Here is a 15372-nt window from a genome sequence, read left to right on the forward strand (position 1 = left end):
AATTCAAAACAACCCCATTGTCTTCATGATCAACATAAATTCAACCCTACGCCATTACACAGCAAATAACTCACTCTGAGTTGGCCAACAAGTGCCGTTTTCGAGCTTCGAGACGTTAATTTAAATGAGTGAAAAAAATCTGGCAGTTTCAAAGTATTTTCGCATCGTTATAATTACATACACAGCGAGGCCGTAAGTTATCATAAAAAGGCAGCGGGTGGGGTCTGACAGAGTTTAGGTGGATGAAGCTTCTGGCGGAGCTTTCTCCCTTTCGGCTTTCGCTTTCCGCCGAGTTTACGACGCGACCGTGATTAAGCCGACGTCTGAACTTCGAATGAACATTTTACGAGCTTATCTCGGCGATGACATCCGTACTCATACATACACGCACACGCGGACCATTGCGATGCTTAGGGTTGTTTGTCTTCTTTCTTGCTTGCGGAGCCGTACTGGCTATCCCTTTCGAAACGCTTTATACGACGTATAAAGAGGGGATTCGGTATGGCGCTTTTTTATGCGAGTGAAGATTAGTGATGGATACGAAAAAAATACTTTTTTATCGCCTTATTTATGAAGTTCGCAGCGATATGCTCTGCGAGTGATTCGGATTCAATTACGGGAGCATTGAGTATGTATTTCGGAGAAAATAAATATTTTGGTGCTAAAAAAGCTTATTTTTCTTCTCTTTCAGTGGAAATTATTTATCACTAGCAATAATATGTTAAATGTGGTTAGAGCTACATTTTATTATTATTATACAATTAACGGTAAAATTATGTTCAATTAGTCAGTTTTTCGGAAAGGAAAATAGTTGCTAGAAAGGTTAGGCACATTGTGAGTAACATCAATAGCCAATTTAATAGCAAATGATTTCAAGTGTTTTATTTTTATTTTTTGGTACACTGGGAATAAATCTAGAGTACCACAAGGATCAATATAGGTCTAATACTTAGTGTAAATTTGAAGTCTGTGTGGTACCCGAAATCATTTACGCTATTGTGTTGTTTGTCTCAATCGTTTTTGGTCATAGTCATTAACGCGAGTTCAGGGTCTGAGACAATGACCCTTTCAAACGGGTGTGGTCGCTACAGTTCCGTCCTCAAATATAATTACTTCTTGATTTTTGAAGAAAATTAGAAGAATAATTTCTAAGGAATTTCTAATTTCGCATATATTTGCGGACACTGAATTTTTCGGACATAGATTATTCCACAAAAATGAATGTAAACATTTTAATTGCTAATTTTTTAACCACGGAACTTAAATTAAATAAAATAAATATAGATTTTTTTACTTTGTGATAAAACGTTTTATCAGTTTTTCAAAATATCCGTTGTTAGCATTTTGATTCGTTAAAAAAAATAAACTAGGGATGACAACCTCGAGCGTAATCAATATTGAGAAAAATGTCTCAAACAACTCTGCGAAATATAGTCATATTTATAGGGTTGCTTCTTATATTCCGGAATGAAAGGTATCCATTTTATCGACGGGACAGTAATATCAGTGAGTTATAAAACTGTCCTGATCCTTTTTAATTCCTACAATGGAAAATCACGTGAGCTCAAATTTAGACTGCAACTTTTGTCATCAGGTGAAAAAATCTAGATTAATTTAATCAATGCAATAAAAATAAATAAAATGAATACTCTAATACAATATAAAAATGAGTGATTCATAAATATATTTTATATATTATTAATCATATTTTTCAAGTTTTCTCTTACTTTTTTTTAATAAATAAGTTTGTGCATTCAGCACAAAACAATATATTTATTCTTATATTGAAATAACTATAGTTTGCTTTTCCTTTGAATTAATTAATATGATTCGGTCCAATTTCAAATGAATTTATTCTTAAGAAACAATATAGATTAAATATTTTACGCTTCGCGTATTATTTCTCAATTTTATCTCTGGAAATTTCAATTATCGATTACGGAAATATGTTTTATAGAAAAGAGAGTAGCACGCTATCGTATTCTCCTCTGGCCTCTTGCCAATCTCAATAACGGATAAAAAAATATTAATCGATCGAAATGTCTAAATTATGTAATGGAAAGCTCAGGGAACTTTTTCAATGTCGAACATAAAATATAGCGTTACAATTAACGTCATCGAATATCGGCCGATGTACATTAAATACATACGTATAAGTACAACATAATCAAAATTTATGATACCATTTTGATTTTTATATTTATACAATACAATGTTATCGAATAAATTTATTTTATGATCAGTTTCTAGTAAAGAGCAAAATATCATGTAACAAACATCTCTTTACGATTTCCGACTAACATTTATTTCGACGCATATTATATTAGTTATATATGGTGATTAAAAAATATTGTTATTAGAATGTTCGGAATGAAAAAAATGAAAAATAAATTCATTTACCATTTTTTTCATGCCGGATAGTACAGACTGTACGTGACAATAGACGGAATAATGATAAAGCACCACACTAGTCAATCCAGATTTTTTGTATTTATATACATATAAATACAAAAAGTCTGGATAAGATTCTTATCTAGGTTATTTTATTTTAAAATAATTATTTAATTTATTAGATCGCAGGATCAGCAACGTGAGAACCCCTAATATTCACACATTATTTAAATAATTTCGCCTTCATTATCCGCTTTGATTTATTAATAAATCGAGAGATACGCCCGGCAACAAGTACAAGTAGCGAGCAGCGGTGGCACCCGGTTAAATCTATTTGCATAGATTTTGGGGGCGAATCGTCCTTGGGCCACCAAAGGTATAACTTTTACGCATTATGTATTCGCGGGGCGTCGAATTTGATACATGGCGGACCAAACCTTTTGTCTTTCTGGTAATGGAAGGACGATTTTCCAATTCGAACACGAAATGGCCCAGAAGATAAATTCGCGCGACCCTAGGAATCGAGGTTATAATTTAACCGCAAAACGTAACGCGTGTTTGTCTTCTTCCCTTTGGATTTATCGATCTCTGAATGGACCTCTGTGGCCCTTTTTCGGCGCTATGACGACGTTTGTTCCGATCGGATTATGTCGATAAGGAGATCTGATGCGAAGATCCGGAAAACCGCCTAGTTGGTTGGCAAACAAGGCGCGTTATATAATAAAACGTCAATGCGTATTTCATATCAAACATAATAGCGACGTATTTTCGACTTATTTTTATCAAATATTATATTTTCAAATATCTATTTATATAGTATATATCACCGCTTTAGTTACGGTTGATTTAATTACACAAAAACATATTATTCCATTATATAATATGTAAAATTATTTACCGGTAGAATTAAAAAGCTTACTTATCCAAAAATAGTAAAATTTCACTTTAAGTTAAACATGTGTTAATTTGTCTTTATTTATGGTAAATCTTTTATTGAAATATGACAAGCGTTAACCTAAGCGAATTACTCAAACCTAACATGAACTAATGAAAGTTTAGAGACTAACTATAGCAGTGAACATCACGCCTTCCACTTTTTATCCAAAACACACTCACACAATCGTATTGTAGAAATTGACAACCAGTTACTGTGATATTACATACATTTTATTTTGTGCCAAATAGACCGAAATATGTATTTTATAGCCGGATATGACACAGACGAAAATCCTTCAAATGAGCATTGTCGCTTCAACAAGAACAAGCGAGACAACGAATATTCTTATGTGCATGTATCGCTTCTCTCTTGCATACATCTGTATACGTAAACAATGCATTCACAAAATTATTGCAGTACGAATTTTTGACGTATCAGTTAACAGCAAACTGTCTATTGATTCGGTACTCTTACAAATTTATTTTTGTTACTTTTTGAAAATTAAAAATGAACTGCCAATCTTGTTTTTCTACACCAAAGAAAGTGATAGTCTTGTTGGAACGAAACCAAAGAAAACTGTCCAAAGCTTTTAATTACATTTTTTAAATAATATATCATACGTGTAATTGTTATCGACTTCTGCATATACTCGTAGAAGTATGCTGATACGCGGCAGTTTATAATAACCGTTATTGCAGCGCATGCAGAAACAAAAACAACATACAATCGCATTTTCGTACCACGTATATGACTTTATTCTTGTGACTCGGCTCTAACACGCGTGAATGTATGTGTGTAAAAATTTGAAAGCAAGGCGTTCACTGAACTATGGGTATAACTATTTTACGCACATGTAAGGGAAAGATTAATTCGATATGAAAATGTCTGCTCCACTCGTTTGAAGAATATAATATTATACTATTTAAAAAGTCAGGTAGCAAACAGCACTAAAGCATTGTTACTCTAAACTTATGTCAACACAATGGTTTCGCATATAAAGCATCACACGGAAGACTTAACAACTTCATATCTGCGAGAACTACTCTTAAGAATCTTGAAAAACCCTTCATAAATAATATAATTTACAAAGTTGCAGTAGAAATATAAACAGCAATTCATCTACTTACGTTTACTGTATTAGCGCGAATTATGTATTGCATCAAAATATACCTGAAACAATAAAACAATGCCAATTAGCCAATTATATAATATGCAATTAATTTAAAACAACAAAATGAAAAATCTTTTAGCGTCAGTTAAATAACAAAATCTTTCTCATAATTCATTACATAATTTTGCGCTCGCTAAAGCATCTTCTTAATTAATGTAAAACGAAACCTTCATTTAATTTCATAAAACAGGGTCGTGACGTTTTGAAACGCTACAAAGAACTATATAACTCACTTTATGTTTCTAATTAAATAATATTAAACATGGTTATTATCTAAGTACATAATTTTAAACATATCGTTACAATCGATACATTGTATTTAAGAAAAATGACGTTTGACTTTAAAAAAATGGTAGAACTGATTGATAGATACTCGTATATTTATTTTTGTATGGAACCAAATTAGCCCAGTTAGCGGCATGTTGCAGTGGTAAAAAAGAGCTTGTGCTCTCAATCAATCATTTGAACTAACAACACTGGTATCGCCGTTAATTATAGTTTGTTAGCGAAACGGCAAAGCAAACAAGCGATTATTTACTACGCGAAAATCTGTGATTCATTTAATTGAATAATAACAGCAGCGGTCGCTTTTTGCGCAGCACGCCAAATTGTACGCGCGTGCGACGGTAATTAATGACCGACTCACGTGAGCACAATGCCAGTCCTAAACAAGAATGAATTTCATGTTTTTTTTATTTCGGTATAACGAAACAAAAAACAGCCAACAGCAGCAGTGGCAAAAAGAGTAGGAGTATCGACCTGCGAACAATTCACACCAGTATTTGTTTTGCCACTCAATACTATTTATTCTTTACTTCTGTAATTAAAATTTGTTTTCTTTGATATTGTCAATTAATCACAAATAACAGGAAACATACGAAGTAATGTTTTATTTATACGCTTCAATCACTACAATCAGAACGTTTTTTATGTATTTATTTAAAGACTAGATTATCACAAAATTAAATTCAAGTATTAAAAAAAATGTTTGATTCAATTTTATCAAATCAGTTCAAAACGTCAATTAAGCTATCAGGGAATTTTAAGAATTTTTAAAGGTTTCGTCAAATAAATATCTCCGTCCACCCGTATACATGGAGTACATGTGCATGGCAAAATCTAGGGGTGAGTTTGAGGCCCTTCGTCCTTAAACCGTGCCATCATCACGCGTCAATAGTTCCGGGAGGGTACGAACCCTAATAACGTATTCAATGATTGACGCCTAAACTCAGCCGTTCGCGCCCGAATTTAATAAACGTACATAATGAAATTTGCCCCCGTGCTAATGCCTACAACTTTATTAACCTATAATTAAGCCGGCTTTCGTGTATTTGTGTGTGTGTGTACTCAATAGAGATTGGACTTTGCCAGTGTCGCCGGAGTGGTTGCAAAGTAGTTGAGTAAACAGCCTATCTATTTGATTTAGACTAGTATTGAATTCATCATCTATGTACATAGTAGAACTTTTCAATTTTGTTTGACCTAGATATGCAAGAAAAAAATATTTCATGATTTTGTTAATAAAAAATAGGATATACAAAGTATTAGTATTATACAAGTAATTAAAAACGTTTATATTAAAAATAAAGCCATTAAAAAACAAAACATATCATAATAAGTTCATTATTCTATATTAGTTCATATAATTATAAAAGTTAATATAAAAATAATAATATACATTTTTTTCTTCGTTAAAGTTTTATTTATTTCTGAAAAAAAATTCTACTTTAATATTGATTTTTTAATTGAATTAACATTTTTTTTTAATAATAATTATTTTTTTTAGCTTATATATATTATATGTATAATCAAAGCATACATATAAAATATAATGTAAGCATAAACAGCATATAAAAAAACACTGATATTATAATTTATTTTTTAATGCACAAAGGTAATGCACTCCATTTTTATTTTTACGTATTGTTCTAGGAATATTATAACACAAATTGACACCTCCGTACAATATTCCCCTGGCCATACTCGTTTTTCATACCCATCTATCCTTAAATTATCTCTAATTCCAGTTTTTCTAACTTATATTATACGGGTGGGCAATAAAAATGAGCCGTTTGGAATAAATTACTAAAAAAAACTATAGATCTTATCATTTAAAAAAAAATAATAAATAAGTAAATTCTGGAAAATCATACCTTAAAAAAACACTATTCAGATGTGTACCACCGCGTTGCAAATATTGTTTAAATCTGGGCCTCAAATTTGTGAAAATTTATTAGTACATTATGCGAGGAACGGCAACCATTTGTTCTCAAATATAATCTTTCAATTGGACTGTCGTAACATGTTTGTTGTTTTAACCCTGATTCTTTAAGTATCTCCAAAACAAAAGTCAGGAGGAGTTAAGTTAGGACTCCACTCGTAAGTTAGGAGGTCCATATTTGATCAATGCTTGCAATGCGATGATGCATACCTGGATAATGTTATTTTTAAAATATGTCTTTCCTTAATGTTAACTTTGATATAAATTCGATAATATTTATATTTTGTTTTAAATAATATATAACAAACCGCTCATTTTTATGGCCCATTCTGTATATAAATACTGAAAAATTCAATATCAAACTATTCCAATCGTTCAACCATACTTTTACGACTAATAAATCTATTTTTTTAATTTTTGAAACATAGTCCTATCTAATTTGTTAAGCAAATATAATATTGTTGGGCAATAATTAAAGAAGGGAAATATAAAATAAAATAACACAAAACTTTTCTTTCAAATTTTCACATTCAAAAAATTAATTCAAATTTAAAATTTTTACATTCAAAAAATTAATCAAAATACTAATTATTACAATTTTCTACAAATTTTATTTTTTTAAATCTGTATAATCGAAGAGAATCTGAAATCTTTGAAAAAATACAGCGACTCTTCTTAGCATCTAGGCTTAAAGGGGCGTTTTATTAATTCTAATTAGACTTTCAAAAAGTGCAACTTCAAGGCTTATTATTAAATTTAATGATGCAACATAAAATAATTGTTGTCGCTATAAGCCAGCTGCGTCTTGGGTGAAAATTGATATTATCAATGTTTTATCGTCAGACCGTATGGTAAAAATTTCTATATGATAATACCCCTTATTATAAATTTATGTTCTTCAAAATATAAAGTAATTTGAAAGCCCATATATAACACTGAACGTGTTGATATTATCACTAATTAATAAAAGCACATATATAATGACGATTTCAATAATAATTTAATACAATCAGTTTTTTATAAGTAGATACAAATAGTATAAAGAGTACCGAAAGTAGTTTAAATCTGTGGAAAGAGAGAGAAAGGGTGAACATTTTATTTATATCGTGTAACCATATGAGTACGGTTGACCCATTTTCAATTAGTTTTCGTTTGATTGGACGCCCTATGTGAGCGAATTCGACAAAATAGTAATCAATATTGATACGGCAGATTGAATTGAAAAAAATGCCAGCTTTAATAGAAACAAACTATATTACAGAAAAAAGCAATCATACAGTATTTTTTTAAATTTATAATTTAAGTATTATTTTGTAAACAGAATATAAACATGTAAAGATAAGCATTGTTCTGCGTTTTTTTACATATGAGAACCACGTGTACATTTGCACATTACATATCCGACACAATGTGTGTAATATAATATAACGTACGCTCAACGTTAGCGTTTTTTAGGCGACAAGTCTGACCCAAATACATACATCTGAAAAAATGAAAAAAAAATCACAGCTTTTCAATTCGCGAAACTGTCATCATTGATAATGCTTTGTATTGTTTGTGTACAATTAAATTATAATATTTATTGACAGACCTATGTATTTGTAGTCTACTGACATGTTTGGCACGTTTTATCAATCAGTAAATTTCATATGAATTAGTATAACATGAGTCATAATGGGATGTTGAAAATTTTTTATTCTGTGGAGTTGGTAAGCTCATTTATTTGTTTATTTCAATTTAATTAGGAACAACGTGACAGGTTACACCAATGTGTTATGATGGTGAAAAAATAATACATTATATTACTACAATATAAAGAAATTATTAAAAAAATAAAATAATATAAAAAAATAAACAACTCAAATAACAGTCATTATGCTAAGATTTTTGTAAAATTAATCAATTTACATTTGACAAAGGAAATAATCCCGATTGCCTAAAAGTGCCAAGACAACTCCTTTATACAGAGCTAATGATAAGAAGATCAATAAAAATTATCGTCCTATATCAGTTCTAACAAAAATGTTTAAGTCAATTCTAGATAATTAAATAAATTATTTATTAAAAAACTTTTTTAAATAATTTATTCGATTCCATTATTATTAATTCAAGAAATTATATTACGATGTTAAAAATATATAAAATGACATTTTTGTCATTAGGCCCAGAATCATTGTTTTCCCATGGCCCGGGCTTACTCTCACGGCCCTGTTTATAGCTCTTAAACATACAAAAATATGCAAAGAAACATTCATATTAATGAATAGATGAGATTAAACAAATTAACAATCAATGAAAAAAAAAGTAAATATATAATATTTAATGATAATTTTAATTTCAAACTCACTGTAAATAATTTTATAATTACAAAAATTAAAATATAAAATATTTAGTTCTAGTTTTATACAAAAATATCATTTTTATAAATATATTGTTTACATATGATATTAATAAATAAAATACTAATGTTTTAAAATAAATTATGATATAAAACTAGATGAAACATATATTATGCAAATCTTGCGTTTGAGATTTACAAGTAAATTTAAATTAAAATCAAAACAGTGCTATAAAAAATATGTTTAATTTGCCTTTCGATGCTCACACGAAAAATATATACATAAAAACTAAAATTTTTCCTATAATTATTCTACCAAAACATGTACCAATAATGGTAACCAAAAAACTGCTAGAGAAAAAATCGATTATTAATACTAAATTTAAATTTAGAAAACAAGAACATAATGATGAAATTAGAACTGCAGATGATTTACACATCCTTCAAGCATTTTTTGTGAAGTTAGACACAAATTCTTTAAAATATATTGCATTTAAAACTATTAATGATTCACCAAAATCGACTAGGAATAATTGCAAAGAAATTAAAAAATATTTTTTTGCTGAAAATGTCCTTTTAAAATTTAATGATAAATATTTTAAGTGTATTTATTATATTTTTAAATGTATACTCATTATATTTATAATTTTAATGTATTAAATTGTAACTGCAGAATTAGTTATTTCTTACTCATGCGGAATTACATACGTAAATAAATTCTTAAAAAATTACACAACATAATACAGAATAAGAGAGGTGAAAAATCTTAAGAAAAATCATCACTCAATCATTTTCTGTGAAGTTTGGTACATTTTTTTAAAATATATTGCGGTCAAAACCATTAAAGATTCGCCAAATTTAACTACAAATAATTAAAAAATATTTTTCTTAATTATTTTGCAATTTACCCAAAACTGTAATTCCTCGAAAATAGTTCAATTGTCAACAACACCCTTCAGTAGTTTGAAGAAACGCTTAGCTACATATTATATAACTTTCTGCGAGTACTTAACGAATCGTAACCCAACACACCTAAAAGAACGGCGCTGCGATACAAGAACCGATAATAAAAAAAATCTGTTTTTCTTTTAGATTTAAGGGGACTTTTTTGATTATTTGAGGAACCCATATTATATATCACGATTCAGAAATGCTTCAAACTAAAGTGTCATAGAGGATGCGAATAGCGTTCCTCATAACAATACCGAGCATCTTGGAAGATTTTTCGCAGACATCGTTTACGTGTAGAGAACTTCCATTTGCTCTCAAGAGCGATTCAGAGATCCATAGTGGAAGTTTCTCTAGCCATAACGTTCCTATCGAGATCTTGAATAATCTAATTGAGAACGAGATCGAGAAAATATCACAGTATGTTACTTTCCGACACTAACGGGCAGTAGCCTAACTGAACCCCATCTCCATAGAGAATCTAAATCACTTTGTCAATTATCAATAATGTTACAAAAATATATATTTGACAAGCTAATTGCAACATCACCAAAAGCTCCCGATTCGTATTCAATAAGCTCTCGCTCTAAGAACCTCGTCTATTGCATATTCAACAGCATTTTTCTCGATTGTTAGCGTCGTTATGAATTGCTCCGATCGCCAATAAATACCACACGTACGTAAGAAATTACCGCTATACCATTGTTTCTAATGTTACACACATACTACGTTTTCAGAGTGAGAGACTGGCAGTATTATCACAGGAAGTGACGTAACGATCACGTTATCCGACAACGGCCGATCGTTACCGAAAGCGTTCCCACACGCCGCACACCATTTCTTCTCTTCTCGGGCAATAATAGTGAACCGAGTAATTCCGCTTTGGAAACATAACCACATAATTTTAGCGTTTGTATGTATGTGTGAGTTAATAGAGATGTGTGAAATTCAGACGCTATACTGTAGGGGAGAGGGTAGGCTTTCATGGAGTCTAAAAGTCTAAATAGATTAGTGTTACGAACGTGAAAACGAAGTTTAATTTTGCATAACGTAAATTTAGTTTCATATTTCCGAAAGAAATTAAAAAACTAGGAATATATTCCTAGAATGCATAAAAGTTTAAAATAAAGTTAATTAAAATATTCATTTAAATATGATATCCAAATTAGAAGTAAGACTATTATTGTTTATTTAATGCAAAAGCTTTACCAATACAATCCTACAGAAATTATTATATAAATTACATGTTAAACACTATGAGATAAAGAAAAGTATAGTTTTTCAAAATAAACTTGTGAACTTTATAACAATGCGTCCCAACTAGAGCTTTCAATGCTAGTATTTTAATATGTAATACCATAATATAGGCCCTGTTTATAAATGCATATAAACTTTATTTTACATAAATAAGGTGGTAAATATGTATTAAATACAGTGAAATCTCTTTGTAACGAATACCAAAATAACAAAATTCTCAGTATAACGAATCTGAAATTCGTTCCCGAAAAACTTTAAACAAAATGTTTTCATTGTAACGAAGACTGATCTCAGTATAACGAAATATTTTGATCAGAATTTAAAAATGACGTTACATTTGACACAATATTTCTCCGAATTCAGTTCGTCATTAACTTGGCGTTTGCCGGGTATGTTCACAAGCGACATTCAGAGTGTTTCGCCTACCCTCAAACTTTTTTTAGAAAACATTTTTTTAATAAATTTTATTGTGCTCATTACAGCTTCCTTAAAAATAGATACAAAAAACGATCTGACAATCTTGTATGAAGTTATTTTGATGCTGTAGAAATATGGTAATTATTAATAACATAAAAATATAGCATCTTCCTTACATTCAATATAACGAATTTTTGTGTTTTAAGCGATAGCTATGACGAGCTAAAAAAACTAATGTGGGATGGTGCTTATCTATTTTAGGCGTGCACCGTGATTGTTGTTTTATTTTTTTAAATATCTAATGGTATAATTATTGTTTGTATAATGTTCATCATGACGCATTAAGAAAACCTGTTGATCAGATTTGTAATTAAAAATAAAAATAAATAACTAAATAATCTAAAGTTGTGTTACAACAGGATTAATCAAAGCATTTAAACAAAATTAAAATTGAAATTCACAAGCTTTCTATTTTAAAAGTTAGCCGTGAATAAAAAATCTACAGACTATAAATATATAAAAAGGCTTTGCAAGATAAGAGACATTATCGAATTTGTATTTTATGGTATGCAAAATTTAGCATCAAAATATTTTATGGGCTATTTGAATTTGTATTTTTATGGTATGTAAAATTAAGCATCAAAATATTTTATGGGTTACTTCAAAATTTCCCACTACAATTTTGTAGATAGTAACAAGATGTTTCAGTGTGTAATAAAAAATCAATATCCTAAATGTGTCATAAAATACATAAAATGTAAACTTTAGAGATAAAATCAGACAACCAGATTGTTTGAAGAAAATTGGCACATTGTTAAAATTATTTAGTAGTTATATTTTTATTTATAAGTAATTAAATTTAAAAATAATTATTGTTACTCTAGTAATAATATAGATACAGTACATTATTAATAAAATAATAATAAGGATATTGAGTGCTAAAATAAATCAATTATAAATTATTTTTGTAAAACAATATATATTATAATATATGAGTCAAAAATTTCTGTGTGTATTTTTATTATATTAAATTAATATTTAGAGTTGCAACTTATACCTTAAGTTTTGGTTAATTAATTATATTTTAATTGTTAGTAAGTTGTTTCTACGCTTTATAATAACCACTTAGATATTCCACGGAACATCCGGACTTTGCAGTAGACTTCCTTTTGCTTTGGTATTTTGCCGCTAACATATAATATATGTGAAATTGTTGGGGGGTGGTCTTTGGGTGGTAAAATCTGCATAATTATACCCCAGCAGCGTGGTAATTTTATGAAATAATCGTCCCATTAAATTAATAACGGCAAGTTTACTACTGGCAGACTCGCGTTTAAGTTTCAATCATTAAAGAGAGTTTTCCATGGCCTATTTCAAGATGGAAAATGGGTCGCTGTTTTGTTTACTAAAGCGCCAATGCTAAATATCTCTGCTTATAGCAGTAACGGACCTGTTGAGAATTTTCATTCGTTTTCCGCAGCGACGAACCAAATTTATGAGGCGAGAGACGAAACACGCCGAGAAAATGCTGGAAAATGCACATGTAAAACAGCTGAAAAAGGTTAGTGGATTTTCGAATCGGTTTTAATGGGAAAGAAAAAACAATGATGAAGGATAGTATGCTTTTATAAATAAGTAAATTAGAAACATCATTTACTCGAAATGTTATTCTAAATCATCTTTAGGCAGATTAATAGTATTGCAAGACAAAATATTAAAATATGTATATTATGTGTACCGTTCACAATTAGAAAAAGCTTGTTGAAAATATGTGTTAAAAGCGTAATAAATCAATGTCGAAAGGCTGACGTGCGTGACGATCGGAGATTTTTCGTATAAAAATTAAATACATTTTTAAATTGACCATAAAGTCCAGTGAGTATCTTTATAAATACAAATAAAGACTATATCTTTTTGACAATTGTCGAAAGTCAGTAGAATGTGATTCGTGAATTACAAGTGCCAGATGACAGCGTTGCTGAATCTCCAGTGCTTTAATTATTACCTTTATTATATTATTATTACCGTAAATATATTATTAAAGGTGAGCGAAAGCACCTGTTCTATCGTAAAAATCGTATTAAAGCGCGTACTACTACCATCAGAAACTATTACCAGATACTTCAGAATAAAAACTCGCACCAAGTGGAGCAACGCTGTGCATCGACCCAAATCTAAAATACCGAAGAAGCAGCCGCTTTTCACGTTAAACCTGGGCCAGATACAAAGTCTGAAATCCAGAATTTAGTTTGATCAGATGCAGGCGAGAATATTACGTATTTTTAGTAATAATACAAATATTATAATGTATAATACTCATAACTCTGACTTTAGCATAAACTGTATATTTATAATCTATAGTGAAAAACATAAATTGTATATGTATTATACTTATTAAATAGCAACGTCACCTAAAGAATAGAACACTGCGATTAAAATGATTTTTTAATACTTATTCAAAGTAAAATTTAGCATCTTACTTTGTTAAAAAATACAATGGTATATTTATTATTAAAAAAATAAATTATCAATTTAATTTATTTAGAAATTATTCGTATTATGTATTAAAATCTGAACTTGATATCTTTCGCGTTATCCGAAACCTTACGCGATTATAAGTTCTGGCAACAAATTTGATGTTTAGTGGTTCGGATAGAAACTATATATATATATAGATATAAAATGTTTCAGCCATTAAATACGAAGCTAACATATCTTATATATAATTGTATTAATAATTGTATTTAAAACACATTGCTACTTTACAGGTGAATAAAATAAGCAAATAAACAAATACCTTACTTGAACGTGAAAGCAAAATAAACCATATTAGACAGCATATCATGTTGTTTTAATAAACAAGATTATTATTATCTCACATGAAACACATACACTATCTTAAATCGCTACATAATACATATAAAGAAAGTGACTATCAAAACAAATCAAAGCAACGTCTATAAACAACAAGGGTTTCCACAAGCTCCGTGACAACATAAGCATATCTCCAGAATTATCCACAACGCAGAGAATTGATTTACGAACATTAAGTCCTAATTTCGAATTATTGGCGAACGAAACAGGCACGATACCCCCAAGGGATTAACGGTAGAGAGAGCGAAAGGTATGGGTGTGAGACAACTCGATTACGAAAAGGGTTTAAAGGTGTGTTTCGCACAGAACGTCCCTTGATGCATGCGTAATCCTAATGAACTCACATTTGCTTGCGGAGTACCTTTTTAACTGCGCCTAAATTTGGTATTGACGATGAAGATCGGAGATAATGAAATGATTAATGTGTTTAATTAGATTTCATAACACATTTTTTACGAAAAGCCGGGTAATATTGAACTTCAATGTATAAGGTATGTTATATTTTATATTTTTTAATATATTTTAGACTAATATTTAATATAAAAAAGGTGCTCAGTATAAATAAATAAATATTTTTTACATTTCAAATTTTATTGCTTGGGGTGAGTAACATTGGACATATATTTTTTTTATTACAGGTCATTAAAAATATAGCTATATACATATGTACATGTATGTAATATGTAAAATTAAGGCGCAGAGAAAAAACTTGTAAATTATAATGTGCAAATTTAAAAAAAATAAAATAAATGAATAACATATTAATTCTAAAAAGGTTAGTTTTATCTGGCAAAATTTTTAGGTTTATCAATTAAACT

The 15372-nt window shown here is 29.6% G+C and overlaps 1 protein-coding gene across 20 annotated transcripts in view; it reads right to left on the reverse strand.

Annotated features, from left to right (window-relative positions):
* LOC148227917 (uncharacterized) overlaps positions 1-15372 on the reverse strand; it is a 463346-nt gene that overhangs the window by 277219 nt on the left and 170755 nt on the right. For 6 of the 20 annotated variants that reach the window (XM_088200606.1, XM_088200592.1, XM_088200605.1 and 3 more), the window contains one exon: positions 4456-4498. The exons of the other annotated variants lie outside the window; for them this stretch is intronic. The gene's annotated coding sequence lies outside the window, so the exon portion shown is untranslated. The remainder of the gene's footprint in view (positions 1-4455; positions 4499-15372) is intronic. 20 annotated transcript variants of the gene reach the window in all.

Source organism: Plectrocnemia conspersa, unplaced genomic scaffold (assembly GCF_051122295.1).
Source record: "Plectrocnemia conspersa isolate PC_06_02 unplaced genomic scaffold, ASM5112229v1 ptg000012l, whole genome shotgun sequence".
Classification (NCBI taxonomy): domain Eukaryota; kingdom Metazoa; phylum Arthropoda; class Insecta; order Trichoptera; family Polycentropodidae; genus Plectrocnemia; species Plectrocnemia conspersa.